This window comes from Nicotiana tomentosiformis, chromosome 5, assembly GCF_000390325.3.
Source record: "Nicotiana tomentosiformis chromosome 5, ASM39032v3, whole genome shotgun sequence".
Lineage (NCBI taxonomy): Eukaryota > Viridiplantae > Streptophyta > Magnoliopsida > Solanales > Solanaceae > Nicotiana > Nicotiana tomentosiformis.
In genome coordinates, this window is record NC_090816.1 from 65815208 (window position 1) to 65821207 (window position 6000).

The following is a 6000-nucleotide window of genomic DNA, read 5'->3' on the forward strand; positions in this document are numbered from 1 at the left end:
ATGCAAAGTAATGAGGGCAATTCTTAGCCCGATGCAAATGATGAGGGCAGTGCTTGTCCCTATGCAGAGAAATGAAGTGTTTAGCCTTATGCAATGTAATGGAAGTAGTGCTTAGCCTCATGCAAAGTAATGAGGGCAGTGCTTAGCCCGATGCAAATGACGAGGGTAGTGCTTAGCCCTATGTAAGTAATGAGGGCAGTGCTTGGCCCTATGCAGAGAAAGGCAGTGTTTAGCCTTATGCAATGTAATGGAAGCAGTGCTTAGCCTCATGCAAAGTAATAAGGACCGTGCTTATCCCAATGTATAGAAAGGCAACGTTTAGCCTTATGCAATGTAATGGAGGCAGTTCTTAGCCTCATGTAAAGTAATTAGGGCAATGCTTAGCCTGATGCAAATGATGAGGACAGTGTTTAGCCCTATGGAAGTAATGAGGGCAGAGCTTAGCTCTATGCATAGAAAGACAGTATTTAGCCTTATGCAATGTAATGGAGGCAGTTCTTAGACTCATGCAAAGTAATGAGGACAGTGCTAGCCCGATGCAAATGATGAGGGCAGTGCTTAGCCCTATGCAGAGAAAGGCAGCGTTTAGCCTTATGCAATGTAATGGAGGCAGTGCTTAGCCTCATGCAAAGTAATGAGGGCAATGCTTAGCCTCATGAAAATGATGAGGGCAGTGCTTCTCCCTATGTAGAGAAAAGTGACGATCAAATATGAGGTAGAAAAGTGATTCTTAGCTGGACGCGTTTGGGCTTGGCGACTTCTGTCAGTGTGAATATTGGTCTTGTTGTGTATATTTCTGAACATACTCATCCAAAGAAATATTGTGAGTTTTTCGGGGAAGGTCGGTTCATGTTCTCGATTCCTCATTTCACCTCCGCTCCTGTCTTGACGCCTTGTTCGAGTCACCCTAGGTAACATCTGGCTATTACACAAATGAAGTTTTGAAAATATGCATTCGCGATAAATTATTTATAAATAATGAAATTGTTTTAAAATATAATGCACAAAAGTAACTAATTTGGTCGAATCATAGGCTGTGACATGCTTTGAGACATTGCGACCTTCTTAACTCGAAATTTTGAGGACCCCCTCAAAATTCTACCTCTGTTTAATTCATACTTCCGGGCATGCTCTTTTGGCGATCCTTGACCCAGTGAGATTGACTAAAACCCAAAATCTTGCCCCGGTTTCTAACCATAGAGGTGAATGAGGATTTTATTATAATGTGACTGAACCCACAGGGCTGCCTACGTATCCCCTCTTAAACGAGAATCAGGTCAAGCGTAGTTCATGTTACATCATAGAAAGTGCAAATACATTGTCAAATATAGTATCTCTTGATGTCATCTGAATTGATTTCGGCCATATCTCCCTGTCCATCTCTGCAAGTATGAGTGCTACTCCTGTCAATACTCGGTGAACCATGTTAGGACCTTGCCAATTAGGAGAGAATTTTCCTTTTGCTTCGTCCTGATATGGGAAGATCTGTTTCAACACCAATTGCCCCAGTATGAATAGTCTTTATCTTGTTTTCAATTGCCTGTGGTATTTTTTTATCACGTTAATTGATTCCAAGTGGTGACTTTAGGAACTTGTTTAGTTCTTGATCTTTCAAGAACATGTTTCTTGATCTAAATTAGTTCTTTTGATATCATAGAATCATAACTTTGATTGAACTAGTGCAACATCAATATTTACTTGTTTTGAACGAGTAAATAGTCTTTATTATAGTTCACATCGTCATCTTTCACCTCGTTTTTGAATCATCAGATTCCGAGTCCTAAAACTTGAGATACGTTGTTTCTTGAAATCGACCCACAAAACACGTTTTCGTTTCAAGATCTTGATCCTGGTCGGTTGGTTCTTTGTTAACTCGAAGAATCACATCATTTTGGTATCAAAACTATAATCAATAGGTCCTAGGTTTACAAATTTATCATGGCCAAGATTAAACCAAGAGGAAGCTTCTCGGTTCAAGAAGATAAAGAAGTGTGGCAACACGAATCTCTTTTTTGCACTAGATGTACCTCCCATGGAAAAGTTTGCTCGTTGATCATTGATCGTGGGAGTCACATAAATATCATTTCTGAAGAGATGGTTACTAAACTTGATTTGTCAACCAAGCTTCATCCATATCCTTAGAGCATCGAAGTTAAAGATGATGATGGTTTAGAGGTAACTCGTCAATGCCTAGTATCTTTTTCTGTTGGTAAGATCTATAAAGACAAGATTTGGTGTGACATAGTGAAAATGGATGCTTGTCACTTATTACTTGGAAGACCATGGGTGTATGACAAGTGCGCTAAATATGATGAAAACCTTAATACCTATTCTTTTACAAAGGATGGACGTAATATTATTTTAATACCACTGAATCCAGAAGAAATTGCTAAAAGTTTGAAACCCAAGAATGATTCTTTTGTGACCAAATTACAAACAATTGGTCCAATCAATAGAGAAAAGTCTTTGAATATTGGTATTACTATGGAAGAGCACAAGGAGGAGGAGCATGCATTATATCCACAACTTGAGGATTTACCTCTGAAGTTTGATGATGATCCATTGGAGCATCCCATATGTGAGCTTAACTTTCCAACTAATATAGATGCTCAATATAATATCGATTTTATTGTTGATTATATCCTTCCAAACGAGGCAACATATTGCACTAATCCAAAAATCCATGAAATTTTGCAAACACAAGAGGAAGGGTTTCTTAAAAAGGAGTCCATAATGGAGGGTTTGAGTTCATACTTTGTTCCAGCTTTTTTCTTGCCTCCATAGGATGAATATCTTCAAGAACATATAGGAACAGGAGATCTCAACACATATCCCATCAATGGTTATGATCTAGTTAAATATGAGATCGTTGTTGCTGATGAATTCTCAAGAAGATATGCTTCGATCTCCAAGCTTGATCCAAAGGTACTTGAATTTGATTCTTTTAAAGGTTTTTGTGCAACTACATCGACGTTTTTGGGAATATCCCATAAGCACCACATTGACACAGAGAAGTTCAAGATTCCTGAAGATCAAAAGAAAACAACTTATGGTTATGGATTAGTGTTTAATAATAAATTTAAGAGGACTCATTGCAGAAATATTGGAAAAACATTACTATTGAGAAAGTGAGATTTAGTTCAACCACATGCTAATCTTTGTTATAAGAAGATGAAGCTATTTGAAAAGTTAGAAAAATACAACTTAAAGCCTGGTGATTATAGATTGTATCAAATCATGAAAGTTGCTAATCTTATGCCATTTGTGGAGCCTTTAGACTTGAGGACGAGTCTTTCTCAACCAGGGAGAATGATGAAAATGAAGAATCTATGTTAACTTTTATTAATTTTGGCCAAGATCATGTTTTAGAGCTCAAGTCCAAACATATGGACTTATTTTATTACCATTAGGTACTTCATTTATAATTCCCAAAATACATTACATATTCATAGTTTGAAGTGGAACATGTAATACAAATATAACGTTTCTAGTGTGACTCCCCCAACATTAATATACAACCCACACTATGTCTACGGAGCTTCTAACAAATACAAAAGAGTACTATGATAGTGCCAGCAATAAGGTACCGGCTATACCTCAAAACATTATACATAAAGAATAAAAGATACAAGACCCCGATAGGAAGTGGGGCTCACCAAGTGAGCTGAGGAGAGGGTGTACTACTATTACTGATCAATGCCGCCTGCTGTGGAACTAGCTGCATCCATTAAAGATGCAGCGCCTCCGGCAAAAGAGACGTTAGTACATATGGAATAGTACTAGTATGTAAGACTAAACACCCTCTCAATAAAACAAGCAACAGTAAAATGAGAAGGAAACATGGAATCAATGAGGGCCTCAAACGACATTAAAGTGTCATGTTAAAAGAAAGATAAATTTCAAGTAAATTCCAATATTTCTAAGTTGGGAGATCTTTAGCATCGATATACCACCGTGTTGTTAGCACGTAATCTGATCTCGGCCTTATCAGCTAAGCCATCTCACTCCGAGACATCCAATCACAACACCACCATGTGCGTGACATAGCATCCGATATCAACCCGATCGGCTAAGCCGTCTCACCACAATGCCGTGTTGATCGACATCACTTTCCGCTAGCCATCATCTCATCCCAATTAAGGGGAACAACATCAGCACATCAATCTCATCCCATTTAAGGGGAATGACCTCAACACATCAATACGGGGATTTACCCCTCAATCACTCCTACACCGGGATGTGTAGTTTCGGGGTTAGGGTATTCCAACCTACCCTTCCTCGGTGACTAAACGATGCTCCCAAAACATTTGTTATGAAAAGGAGTTACAGTTCATTTCAGAATCTTTCACTTTCATACTTCATCATGGATTATCAACAACACGATATTTCTAATCAAGACTTTAAGTACACATGTGAGCAATAAGAGTCTTAAGAACATTGAATTTTATTTCACGATTTAGCATAATAAGTTGCAATTAAAACATGATTGAAATCATAATATTCCGACATATTGATCAAGTTTGAATACATTTCCGAAAGAGAACACAATATGATAGGAGCATTTGGAACACATTTTTAGCATATATCTTTCAACACAAGCTTATTCAGAATAGTCAAATTTTCAAGGGATAACTCAGAAACATGAGAACTAAGAGCTCGGTCCGTCATACTTGAAGCATACGAGAACATTGCAGGATTTGATTCTAAGGGAGAAGTTTAGCCATCATACCTCGTTTGAGCTTTCCTTAATTTACTACAACGTTCCGAAACTCTTAGCTACTTCTATCTAATTAAAGACATGACAAAATTGAACCATAAGTAGGGAGAGGTTTATGGGTTTAGCCCATCAAGGCATTTAATCGAGCACTAGGTGTGTAATTTGATCAGAAGGGTCTTTTACATGATCTCGCTCACCCCACAACTCATCCAACACCAAGAGTTTACCCTTACTAGCTCAATGACCTCCCCACCATCTTTATTTGCACATGCATGCATCATTAACCAATCCTTATTCTCTAGAACCATTCCCCCATTACCTATCCCCAACCCAAATTTTGAAATTGAAGGCTAGGGCTAGAACCTTACCTCTTTAGTTGAAAAGTTTCAAGCTTTTCTTGTGAATTCTCCAAGGCTTGAGCAAGGTATTGAAGTGGAAGGTGTTGGAGCTCCTCTTTCTCTCTCTAGTTCATCCCCTCTCTCTTAAAATATCAGAATTTTCCTTCAAAAATGGTCCCTTAAGTCTATTTATTAAAATAGGGTCGGGTTATAAAAATAGAAAAATGGACCCACCTAAATTGGGCTACTCGGGTCAGGTCTGCGGCAAGTCTGCAGTCCGCAGACCAGTTATGCAGTCACATAATGCACTGCAAAAGTCCTCTCCGGAATTCTTCATGCTGAATCTACGATGAATTATGCGGCCGGCAAAATGGTTATGCGGTCGCATACTGGAACGCAAAATGTCCTTCAAAATTTGGCTCTAGTTCTGTTGCATTATGCGGCTGATCTGCGGTCCGCGAAGTGACTCTGCGGTCGCATAGTGGACCGGAGATGTGACATGTTCTACAACATTATTCTTCCAATTCCCCGATACACTGTATAACCCAAAAAGTCTGTACCACGGTGAGCTTGCTCGCCGCAAAGAATTTCTACAGTCCTCAAACAATTAGCCTACCTCGGCACCACGAAACCCCGGGTTCTAGGTAAAATTTTATGGTGCTTTACGTCCTCCCCCGCTTAGGATCATTCGTCCTCGAATGTGGGTCAAAATCTGCTATTAGCACCCAATGTGAGTCAACTATTACTTAACACACCAGCAGTTTTAAATTTTGACTAACTTCCTAAATTTCCAAAAATTTCGCCAGAGTCTCCCCTGCAAATGGGCCTATCCACATGTCAGAGAATCCCAGAACCAATTTTAACAACATAAACATAACACAATGATGTAACACAACATGGAAACAACACCGGCCGCAACACCATAAACATTACATTACCAAAAAG